Here is a 13,286-nt window from a genome sequence, read left to right as displayed (position 1 = left end):
CACACCCTGAATCTGGGCATCTACTTGCTATGTGCACAATTAAAGACAATGACTAATAAATGAGTAAAATATGTATTTTTCAATATGTTATGTAATGTTCTATTAATGATATAAATATTGCTTTAATTTCCCCATTGTCTCACTTTTTGAAGGGTCTCCTTTTTATAATAAATCATGTCATATATGTTTGAAGGAGCCATTTAATTAATTTCCTACCATATGACAGTAAGTCTGACGCTAAAAACCACGTAGGAATGCAGTTATCTCATCGTTTAATTAAATTTTGCACAATTTTTAGCTCATACCGATTTGATTAATGACAAAAACTACACCCATTTTGATTTATATTGGATCTAGGAACAAAAATAAAGATGGCTTTTCCATCAACTTAAGTAATAAGATTATATAACCAATCATCTTCCATCTTTAGGTGAGGCCTCAGCATGAAAAGCACCTTCCTTACTATGGTAACAAGAAACTATTTTCACTAGAACAGTGACATTTTTAGTGAAGGCTACTGGTGACATTACCCTCAGACTTCCCAAATTTTGTTGATTTTACTCTTTTCTCTCTCATCTGTGTGCATTAACTGGAGTTTGTGATTTTAGAGAACTAAATGACAGAGTTGGGGATGTAACAGACAGTAAGTAACTAGGAAACCATTATCTCATGTTATCCAAATAAAAAGGTTTTGGTGGTTTTTGTTTTTTTGGGTTTTTTTTCTTCCCAAGTCTGCCTCTTTGGTTTTTTACTGGCGTTGGTTCCCAGGAAGCAAGAGATAAGGCAAATGGAAGAAAAGAATTAGAAAATGGTTCTTTTTTTCTTTTTTAGTTTCAAGTTTTTATTTAAATTCTAGTTAGTGAAAGAAAGTACAGTGTAATATTAGTTTCAGGTGTAGAATGTATTTTTTTTAAAGATTTTTTATTCATTTATTTGACACAGAGAGAGAGACAGAGACAGAGAGAGAGAGCGAGACAGAGAGCAAGCACAAGCAGGGGGAATGGCAGGCAGAGGGAGAAGCAGGCTCTCCACTGAGCAAGGAGCCTGATGCAGGGCTCGATCCTAGGACCCTGAGATCATGGCCTGAGCCGAAGGCAGCCGCTTAACCAACTGAGCCACCCAGATGTCCCCAGGTGTAGAATTTAAAATGATTCTTGGCAAGAGTGTCAGCAGGTGATGCGAATGAAGATTTTGGTAAGACTATTAATGTTTTGTTTTTCTATAGTAATGATTTAATGATTTTTTTTTCTGACAGTTAAAAGGAAAAAATCAGAATCTGAGAATCTGTCAAAAGAGAATATCATGACCTACCATTCTTTTTTCTACCCAAGGAACAAAGTTGGTAGGTAAAGGAAACATCGCTTTATTTCAAACCTCAGTAGCCAGATTAGTAACAGCATAAATGACAGTCCTGGAAGCTGGGGTACCTGAATTATACACAGGGCTCCTTGGTGAAAGTTTCCCCTTTAATATTAAAACTGTTATCCATAGGTTTCTCTAACTCTGCATATCCTGATTCTCCTTCTTCAGTTCAAGCTCTTTATCTCTGTCATCTCTGCTATTTTCCTTCCTTCTCCCAACCCCTAAATGTTTGTGCCTCCAAACTCAGTTCGAAGATTGCGGTATTCTTGACCCCTCCCCTTTTTGCCCCCTAGAATCAAGTTTCAAGTCCTTTCAACTTAAAACTGTTCCTTTCTTGGAGCACCTGGGTGGCTCAGTGGGTTAAGCATTCGACTCTTGATATTGGCTCTGATCATGATCTCAGGATCGTGAAATTGAACCCCATGTAAGCTCCGCGCTCAATGTGGAGTGTACTTGAGATTTTCTCTTTCCCTCTACCTCTCCCCCTATTCATGCTCACACTCTCTCTCACTCAAATAAATAAATAAATCCTTAAAAAAAAAAACTGTTCATTTCTTTCTTTTCCCATTCAGACTACCGTTTTCAGTGAGCTTATAGCATCCTTATATTCTGACAGTAGTTTCTGAAGTTAAATAAAGAACCAAATGCTAAGCACATACCACAATAACCACAACACAGATACTTAGTAAATGTAGCTGTCTTCCTTTCTCACCCCAACTGGTTTCCCTGATATTAACCTGCTCTCAGGAACAGACTTTATACATTTAACACTTCATATTTATATCTCACCCTGTACTTTCAAACTCTCAGTCTGCCTTCAATCTGTTTCCCCATTTAACATTAAACATCTAAAGAAACACTGCAGTTAATCCTACCCAGTCTACTTGGTATTCCTCAAATGGCCATTCACAATTCTTTCTGTTTCCTTTCTTGCTTCATTTCCTTTTCCTGCTGTCTACTAAAATGTCTACCTCTTCCATTAAAGTGTACGTTAAGTCCCATATTTTCCAACTACTTCAGTCTTTGGTGTCCTTTGCTGAATTATTTTGGCATTTATAGATACTTACAATCATTAGGATCTAAGAGGCTATTTGAAATCCCATCTATTTGTAAGGCCAAACGGACTTATGCCAGAGGCCATCAGCACCATTTGTTGTTGGCATGCTGGGGTGGCATGGTTTGCCCTGGCCAAGAGCTTAGTTCATATCAATGATCTACCTACTTTAAATGTTTATAAGTGAAGGTGCTTCTGTAACATGAGCTCCACTCAATATACTTGGCATCTATTTTGCATTATTCTTTATCTTTTCGTGAATAAGTCTTCTCTACTCCTTCCAGCATATAAGTGGCTTTGAGGCTTATACAATCTTAAACATCTCTGCTTCCTACATGCCCAGCCTAATAAAATCACTGTCAGTATTTGTTGATGATAATCAAAAGAATATTAAATTACTTTTCCACTTATATCACAGGGATGTGATAATATCAGATCTTTAAAGCACCATAATCTCCTCTGAGACATGCAATTTATACTAGAGAGAAAAAAAAGTTCTGTTTTGTTTTTACTCTTTTTGCAGTATTAATTTCTGGGAAAAGGATAGTAATACAAACCTGCCATGTCTCAAAGGCAAATTTTTGTGTCCTTACAACCTGTTAAATCTGTATAATTTGTATAACTATTTGGGAAAGACAAAATCACATTCATTAGCTGAAAAAACTAAGAGCTACCAAGACCAGGTCAGTTTTACAAATGGAGTTTGAAATATATACTGATGACCCTCCACCGAGCATAAAGGACAAAATGTGCTTCTAGTTCAAAGCAAACAGTAAATTTTCAAGTAAGCTGGCATGGGACACTCTCTTGGAGCAATATTAAAGGATAGATTTACAACATTCTTACAGATATGCTGAAAATAAGATACTCAAAATGTAAGAACTGTTACACTAAAGTCCATACTATAAGAATCCATGTTCTTGTAAAGCTCAAAATGCCTTCATGCTGAACAAAATACTAAATTCAAGACTCATATGAATAAGGAGTTTAGACAAGGAAAAGCAGTTTTCAAAGGATTAAATAATAAGAAACAAAAGATGGAAAGTGCATATATGTATCATCAAAATGCAAACATACAAAGGATAGGAATGTATGTAACCAGAGATCCCGATTTTACATCGGTGTCCTAGAGACCATATGCAGAGTTCTACACCAGAGACTTACAGTTTAGAAGTAGTCTAGATACCTTTTACTTTGTCACCCTCTCTCAGCAACTCAACCTCCTCTATTATAAAATGCCGGTGTATTTCTTTCCCATAACAGGTTGTTATGAAGAAAAATTAAAAAGTGTTTTTAGATGCACCTGGGTGGCTCAGTCGGTTAAGCGTTGCCTTCAGCTCAGGACATGATCCTGAGGTCCTGAGATTGGCCCCATGTCAGGCTCCCTGCTCAGTGGGGAGTCTGCCTCTCCCTCTCCCTCTGCCCCTCCCCACTGCTCATGTTCTCACTCTCTCTCTCAATCTCGCAAATAAACAAAATCTTTTTAAAAACATATTTTTAAATGTAATTTGGTCTCCTTATAGAATCTGCACATACAGATACAAGGTGTTCAACTATATAGATGGTTGTGAAAATGTTACCCCATTTTCCCCCAGCCTACTACATAACTGCTCAAAAATAGCGAAGCAAAACTGCTCCGTTAGGAAACAGCAGACTTTTCTGCTTTATTGATCTGTTTCTGGATCTGAACTGAGCCAGGCTGTTACATTCCTGTTGTTAATAGCACATTTTAATAGATTTTATATAACTAACTAATCAAGAGTCCATTACTTCCCAATTTGGATTTGAAAATAATTGCTGGAACAGGGAGCTTTGGTGGTTTGGACACCTGAGCTTCTGCATTAGCTAGAACAAAAGACAACTAAGTAAGTAATTGTTTGAACCAAACACACCCAATTTGTACAGCTAATCATCGTAAATTTCATTTTCCATTATTTATCAGTATGGGACTATCAGTTTCTAAACTGAATCTAAGTTGGATTGCTTTTTGTCCAGTGTCACCTGCAGATGAATTTATGTTTCTGTGGATATGAGGAAGGGTTGTTTTGCTTTATTTTTTTTTTTTTTTAGTGAAGGAGAAAGGGGACATTTTACTGTTGTTTATGATGATGATGCTAGTAAGACAAAGACCTGTGGGGGAAGAGTGTTGGTAAAAACGGATAAAAAAAAAAAGTGATAGACATTGTATTTTTCTCTTACTTGAACAGATTAACTAGCTTTATACTTTTGTAAAAGAAGAGTTAAGGGGAGAAACTTACAGTTACGTTCATAAAAGATATTATCTGAGCTTATTCAGTGCTGCTTTGAGGGAAACAGAAGAAAGTATTTGTACCTAGAAGACTCCAACATCCGAGGCAGTGGTGGGACAACCAGACATGTCAGCAATGTGCATTCGCACATGTGATGCCACCATGCTGGAGACATCTGACATTACTGAGGCTTTTGGGAGTAGACTGAGGCCCCACAAAATGGTTTGGGGACTGCAGCAATTGAAGTTTAGATGTTAATGGTAATGGAAATGGTATTATACATGTTCTCACAGGGTAGTGAAACCCGTTGTGTACACCCAACCTATTTACATATTCAAACTGCATCTCTTCCAACACATCCTCTCAGATTTGTCCAGCAACAACACAGTAATCCATTTCCAGATTTCCAGGGTAAATTACCCATATCCATTGTTATACGTAATCTAAATCCTTTTAGCTGAAGTGAAATTCTATTTCTGTCTCATTAAGACTCTGCTTAGATCACAGAAGTGGTGCACTTAATGCAAATATAATGGTGTACAGTAGATGTTTAAGTATTTTAAATAAGCAGCTCATCTTTATAAATACCAAAGTGATAGTAACCATTTTGAAACGAGGGACAACATAAGAAAATATGATTACTGTTAAAGAATGCTTGAATTGTATGAGATGCCTGAGACAGTAGAATTTGTAATTCCTTAGGACCACCAGCAATAAAGCCCCTTCTGTGTTTGTGGAATTCCCCAACCACGAAAGCTGAAAACGCCAACCACTCACCATCCTGCATGACTTGAAGTGAGGGCCTGACGATACGACCTAGGCTCCAGAGGAAATGATACAAAGAAGTGGAAACCAGAGAATGATTTCTCGGGGCTAAAACAATTGCTGCACAGCTGAAGTCCCCTGCTCAAAACCCATAGGAGCCAGCTGCTGGGGTTCTCGTTCTTGGTAATAGTAGCTGTGTTTTTCATCTGACTGCTTTTTCTTGGCTGTGTGAGTCTGCACCAAGTTTTCCAATCCTCTTTGGGCATCAATGAACTATCCAATATGTTTTTATGAGCTCCCTTTTCTGTCGCTTGCAACAAAGAACTCAATAAACGGGCGAGTTAGAAAGCTTCTTCTTAAACAGTTTAAAAATGTGAGAGGCACCTGGATGGCTCAGTCAGTTAAGGGTCTGATTCTTGATTTTTGGGTCAGGTCATGATCTCAAGGTCCTGGGATGGAGCCCATGGTGGGCTCCGCGCTCAGCGGGGAGTTTGCTTGAGGATTCTTTCCCTCTCCCTCTGCCCCTTCCCACACTCACGCGTGCACGCTCTCTCTCTAAAATAAAATAAATCTTAAAAAAATGTTTAAAAATGTGAAATAATATTTATTATCTATTAAACTGAACATACTTTTTTTACCAGACAGCAGCATAGCTCTCTTGGTCCCTTTATTAATATCTCCACCAAATGTTACTTTATCAGAGTCCTTTTCTGACCAACCTATCTGAAAAGCAACCCCTATCCATTCTACCCCTTTAAGCCCTACTGGATTTTGCTTGTTATCATTTATCTCTGACCTCAAATGATTTGGTTTATTTTCGTATTCCCACACTGGTACATAAGACCCAAAAGGGCATGGACTTGTTATGAGAAACAGTTTTCTATCAGTCCCTTCTTTGCTGCCTTTTTTTTTTTTTAATACTTTATAATTAGGGCTTGTGGGAAAAGCAATTACAGTCTAATGTACTGTATGACCATCTACTTGTATCAGCCACGGAAATAGCTGTTGTAATTTGCAATTTCTTTAAAAACCAACATCAGACGTAATATGGGAAATTAAGCATTATGGAAGCAATTTGACATAAGCATAAAATCAGAAAATTTAATGATGATGCACTGCTGAAATACTGAATGTATACAGACTTAATTCATGTTTTTAAAATGGGACAACATAGATGCTTGCCTTTCCCCTCCATTATTCTGGTGTCATTTTTAATATATGTACATAATTCAAAGTACTATGAAGCTGAAATACTAAGGCAAAAACACCACTGTTGGCATATTGTGTTAAAGGTTTTTAGGTTATTTTACACATTAAAGGATATTAGGAATGACCCAATAGTTTCAGTGAAGAGAAATTTCTGTCTAATGTACCCCCCAAGTAAGGATAGTGTGTTGCAATTCCACATGCTGATCATTAGATTTGCTTCTTGCACAACTGTACCATCCCCCATATTTTTCTGAAGAGCTCAGATAGAGAATTTTTTCACTGCAAAACTTTAATGTAAACAAGGGACACCCCCAAAAGCACAGGAACAGTGACACAGCCTCATCCCAAACCCTGAGCAATGCTCCTCATGGGTCCTCATAGGTCCTCATGGTGCCTCATGGGCCATCATCCCTAAGCCACTGTTACTTAAGGGAAAGAAAGAGCATCTGGTGGGGGTTAGGAGACCTCAGTTTGAATTCTGGCTCTTCCACCACCTAGCTGTGTGACTATAGGCTTCAGTTTTCTCATCCAAAAAATAGGGAAGTTGAATTTCTTCTTATTCTAAAACTCTACAAGTTTTCAGTCTAGAGAGAAGATAAGATGTTTGCTTTACGGGGCTCCTAGGTGGCTCAGTTGGTTGAGCATCTGCCTTTGGCTTGGGTCATGATCTCAGGGTCCTGGGATGGAGGCCTGCATCAGGCTCCCTGCTCAGTGGGAAGTCTGCTTCTCCCTCTCCCTCTGCCCCTCCCCACTGCTCATGTTCTCTCTCTCTCTCTCAATCTTTTAATCTCTCAAATAAATAAATAAAATCTTTGGGAAAAAAAGATGTTTGCTTTAAAAATAATAATACCAAAACTGATTCCTGGCCAGTGAATAAAGCTAGTTGTACAGAATTTCCTTCTCTAGATGTGGCAATTCAGTAGCCCTTGAACTTCGGTCACTGGGTACAATCATGGTGATCATACACAGAGCTCTTCTAGGAGGTAGGTGATGAGAGAGTGCCATTATGTTTGGCTCATCCTTGCCAGTGGCCTGTCTCCTGAATAGAAGATAACTGCATTGTGGAGAAAATGGAGAGAGAAGATACTGTTGACCTGATGAAACTTTCTGGGAGCTCTAGAGCACTTGAGATACTAAGCGATCTCCATGGGTTTAGCTAGCTAGCTTCCTTTTCAAGTACACTCCGCATGTATGATTGCTTGTAGCTCACACTTCTTTGTCACTCACCAATCAGAAGGGGGGCAGGGACTAAGAGACATCTTGCTCCATGGCCTGGATTTAAGATGGTAGGTAAAAAAAATCAAGCATTTGTGTTTCTTATATAAAGTTAATAAGTGCAAAAACTTTTCCATCCCCAGGCAAAGATCTAAATTGTATATCAACAGGGTGATAAATAGATATGAGCACTGAAACCTCAAAAGCCTCTTATAGGCCTCAAATATCCATGTCTGCAGGCAGGTTTATAGCATCAGATATCCAAGTGGTGGCTGATGTTGGGATTACAGATCATTTTTTAAAGCAACATAATAGTCCCCAAAGCCATCAACTAGGTAAACAAATAAACTAAAGCCTATTAGCCTATTTTTTATCTACAGGCCTTACATTATATGGGCATCATTAAAATAAACACTTCACCATAGGTTGTGGTTCACTGCAAAGCTATTGTGAAGAAACATTGCTTTTTGTCTTTTCCTTCCTATAGAGCAGTGATGTATAAATGTAGCTGCACAATGGAATTACCTGGAGCAAAAAAAAAAAAAGAGAGAGAGAAAGAAAAGAAAAAAGCCTGGCGCCTGGGTTCTATTCCTAGAGATGCTGATTTAATTCTGGGCATCTATCTTTCCAGAGCTCCTCAGGTAAGCTTAATGTGAAGCCAGTACTGACAACCTCTGTTTATCGAGGTTGCCAGTGAAGGGCCCAGTTGGTCCTTTTTGTGATTGTTAGCTCAGATGTGGGACACCTGTTTCCTAAGAAATTGGGCTGAAGCAGCAATTTATTCTGTTCAGAGCATAAAATCACATTCAGCTGTTAATGGCTTTTTCTCTGCACTGACCTACGCTGGATTTAAACCAGCAATGACCTTCGCTTTCCATTGCCTGTAATTAAGGATGTCTGCCACCACCACAGTCCAGTTTGGGGCTTGATTAATTCTTACCATAATCCAGTTTGGGGCTTGATTAATTCTTATAATTACCAAATGCATTTTTGCAGCTGTAGAAAAAGAAGTCCCGGCTACTGAAATGAGATAAAGCCATGATGGCAAAAAATAAATAACAATAAGTTTTAGCATTTATTCTATGTTTAATCATTATTTTTTACACCCTTGACATTCTTGACATTCATTAACTAGTTATTCCATCTGATGTCCTGGAGAAGTAATTCAGAATTATTATTTGCATTTTATGTCAGTCAGTAGGGCAGAAAAGTATTTTGTCAGGTCTTAGGAGTTGTAATTTTAAATCCTTCATTGCGTGATTAAGCTGTGGCCTCCCTTCAAAGAAGAGAGCACTCTCAGGGCTGTGGTGACTCAGAGACAGTGAAATCCACACTGATCTCAATAAATAACCTCTATCAAAGTGGACAAATTAATGATGCATTTTCTGACTAGCTCATCATTAGGGACTACTTTCCCTTGCAGGGTCCACTGGCAACCTCCAAGGGATTTTACAAATACCTGTGTCCAGGGTAAAAAACTAGACTATTTTCACCTAAACAATAATTCAAATGTTGTACTCAAAAAGCAGATAGTATTATTTTTAAAGTCCAGACCTTATAGAGGAAGAGAGGAAATTTCCTGACTTTCAACTCCCCATTTCAACATTCCCCAATACTCACTTCTAACCACAAGGGACTGAACATGTAATATTTTTATCAGGTTCCATTTACTGGGTGCTTACCGTGCCCAACCCTGTGCCCAGACCTTTATCAACTATAACACATTTACTTACAAATCGTCTCCTACGTTGCAGTTATTATCCCCTCCCCAGTTTATGGAAAAGAAAAATAAAGCTCAAAGAAATGTAGGAACTAGTACCAAATATAACAGATAGGAGTGGGATTAAAGCCCAGGTCTGCCTGACTCCAGAAACCTAAAAACAAAACAATCTTGTAGCAACGTTGAAGTTTATCTCTGGGTTTCCTTCTCTCTCTTTCTAAATATTCCCTTAGTGATTTCCTTCCAATGCAGTGACCCACGGTGTGTCTGAATCTCAGTCTCCTCTCTTCCCAAAGAAGCTCATTTTGACCCGGTTTTTTGGTCAGATTCTCAGGGCTAGCTAAATCCAACCTGTTAGAGCCTGGAAAGGAACCATGTTGTAGTCCCTCCTTTATTCTGGGATTCTAGTGGATCACAGTGTCTGCCCATCATTTCCTTTTAATATTTATTCTATCTCTGCCATTGCTATTTTCAGTCCAGGCTCTAGAACAACAAGCTCCCCTCGCTCCCACCATCTCTTGCTAAACAATTATTGCTGTTGGACCAATAATCCCCGAATGCTACCTTTGTGGTGCAATTTTCTGACTTGAGAACCTTCCATGGATCCTGATTTCCTGTCACAGGAAGCTAAAACTTTGAATCTGGCTTTCAGTGCATCTTGTATTACTTCCTCACTTTATTCACATGCTATCTCCTATCCAATTTAATTTGATTTATTAAGATCTCATAAATTGTCATTAGATCTGTTAATTAGTCATTGTTAGATCTGATAATTAATGAATTACTAGTTATTAGATCTAATCATTCATTTTTCACATCATAATTAAGTAATTGTGGGTGGCACACAGGATTGTCCAGTCAATGGTTGTGGGTGATTCTGAGTCGTCGCCTGACGATAAACAAGGAGGGACCGATGGCTCCTATACCCAATGAAGAAGGCGGCTCATAATCTCTATCTCCTCCTGCCACAAGGTTCCTAGGAATTGGGCAGCAGGCATTCTCACGATCTCTCAAATGAATCTCTCTCAAACTCCAGTGATTTGGCACCCAAACTCAGACTGGTTTCCTTACAAGGCTACTCTCACAATGGCCCTAAAAAAAGAGAGCGGTCTTGGTGCATACCACTGTTCCTGATTCAACTTCCCTCTGAGCAAGATGCTGTAGAAATGGAAGACTGTTCGCATCAGCAGATTTTTTTAATGCAGAAATGGGCCTTGTCTCTTTCAACAATTCAAACCATCAGAAACTTTGTTCCATTCAAGACCTATCCAAAATAACTTTAAATAAGAACAGAAAAGTGAATTCTATTGATTTATAAGGCTGTAGAGTTTCTGTATTCATTGCTGGAGCTTTCCACAGACGGCAGCTTCTGAATTATAGCAGATTTACTTTTCATCAAGTTCAAGGATACAGTTTCCAGTTCCGAAAGTCAAAAGTTAAGGATGCCATGAAGAGTGAACAAACCTAAAGGCAAAACAATAAGGAAATGGAGACCCTGGTTATCTTAAACCTAAAATTTGTAGGACCTACAAAAGCTAGACTAATAAGAAAGGGGGTGGGGAGGGAGAGGGAGAAAGGAAGGGAGATAAATTTCAGATCTTATTGCAGTGAATGAGGCAGCGAAGTTGATACTGAGCTGTAAAATGGTCTGTATACTGATGACATATCAAGAGCTGTACAATGGATTATAATACAATGTTGATAGGGAAAGAAGAGGAACAAAGCAGTAATAGGAAACACCTATTTATCGAGGGCAAATTGTGCACCAAATAGGGTGTAAATACTCTATCTGGATCATTTCATTTAAAACAAATCTGTATGATAGATGCTGCTCTTTTCAATTTGTTGTTGGTAAGAAAACTGAAGAGTCAAAGAGCTTAAGCATTCTGTGTAAGATTTTTAATCAAGAAAATAGATTAAAGGGAGGAGGGGCAGATAAGTCATTAACCCGTGGTCACAGAAATAGCAAATGGCAAAGAACTCAAATCCAGCTCTGCTGACTCCGGATCACATGCTTCTAAGCAACATACAAACACATGCTAATGTAAGGGGCCCAACACCGCAACCACAACCTCCGGGAAGCATTTCTCCTTTACACTACAGACACCCACTGGGAGTTGTCCCGGGTCCTCTAGTTTGCAAGTTGTGTGGGAAAGAATAGATAAACGGATTTGGCACCAGAGGCAGCCTTGCCACGGTCCTTCACCTTTGGTTAATTAGGAGCAAGCACGCAGGACAGAAGGATAGTCAGGGTATCGGAAAGACATCAAATTCAACTGCTCCAAGTTACAGAACACCCGGCGGCGAGGACGGGCTGAGACCCGGGCAGCGCGCGGAGGGCGGAGCGGTAATGCTCGCGGGACTTATACCAACGCAGCTTCACAAGCAGCTTTTCCATCAAGATGGCTTTCTTCCTGAACCATGAATAAAGGAAAGCTAGAAAACAGAAAATGAAAGCCGTAAGACGTCTGCAAATTAGGTTTTCTTTCATGTCTTCGGTCAGACAGGAAGACTCAGTTGGTCAACAAGTATTCACGGAGAGCTTGTTCTTGGTGAGGACCACTGAAAGCTGGGGAGAATACAGGATAAAACATACACTGTCCTCAAAGAGATTCTAGCTAGAGAGACATTATTTGACACAATGTCCCAAACCGCGCAGCGTGAAGACCTAACAACGCAGCAAGTTTCCTGAATGCATTCGACTCATTTGGGTCCCTAGAGCCTAGTATCACTGTCAGTGCATACAGCCCTGCCTAGCTTCATCGAGTGAAGTTTGTTAAACACAGTAAGCTGAGTACGTATCTTTTCTTTCCAGGAATAAACACCTGTGGTATCATAACCTAGGATATAATTTTCCTTCCTTTCATTGTTTTCTTTAAAGTGCCATAGATAGGGGCGCCTGGGTGGCTCAGTCGGTTAAGCGGTTAAGTGTCTGACTTCAGCTGAGGTTGTTGACCTCAGGGTCATGGGATGAGCCCCGAGGTGGGCTCCCTGCTCTGCGCGGAATCTGCTTGTCCCTCTCCCTCCACCCCCCACCTCCTCCCCCGGCTCGTGCTCTCTCTCTCTCTCTCTCAAATAAATAAAATCCTTAAAAAATAATAAAGTGCCATTGATAAAGACCATTGTAAACAAAGCTTAAATCACTCTTGTACTTAGTTTAAAATCATCAGGACATTGATGTACCCTCTGAATTCAACTTTATCAGCTCTATACGTTACAATTGCTGTGACCAACTTGCTTCCTTTTTGCACTCTTTAAATCATAAATGCAATGTCTGATTTCTTAAGAAAAGGGATATTTGGGGCGCCTGGGTGGCTCAGTTGGTTGAGCGACTGCCTTTGGCGCAGGTCATGATCTCGCAGACCCGGGATCGAGTCCCGCATCGGGCTCCCTGCTCAGCGAGAAGCCCGCTTCTCCCTCTGACCCTCCCCCCTCTCATGTACCCTCTCTCTCTCTCTCTCTCTCATTCTCGCTCTCTCAAATACATAAATAAATAACTCTTTAAAAAAAAGAAAAGAAAAGGGATATTCATACACTGGAAACACTCTTACAGCTTCTCTTACAAAATTGAAATATCAAAATTTAAGATCCCCCGAAGGGCATGAGCTGGTTTTGGCTGCTTGGCTTTCATTTAGGGTCACTGTGATTTATTTTAGGCTATGGGGATTTGACTGAGGATAGGATTTCATGACTCTCTCTAGAAGAGAGTAGA

This window comes from Eumetopias jubatus, unplaced genomic scaffold, assembly GCF_037043125.1.
Source record: "Eumetopias jubatus isolate StellerSeaLion01/CBP00866 unplaced genomic scaffold, mEumJub1_p1.0 scaffold_1, whole genome shotgun sequence".
In the NCBI taxonomy this organism is placed as follows: Eukaryota; Metazoa; Chordata; class Mammalia; order Carnivora; family Otariidae; genus Eumetopias; species Eumetopias jubatus.
This window is presented reverse-complemented; position numbering follows the sequence as displayed.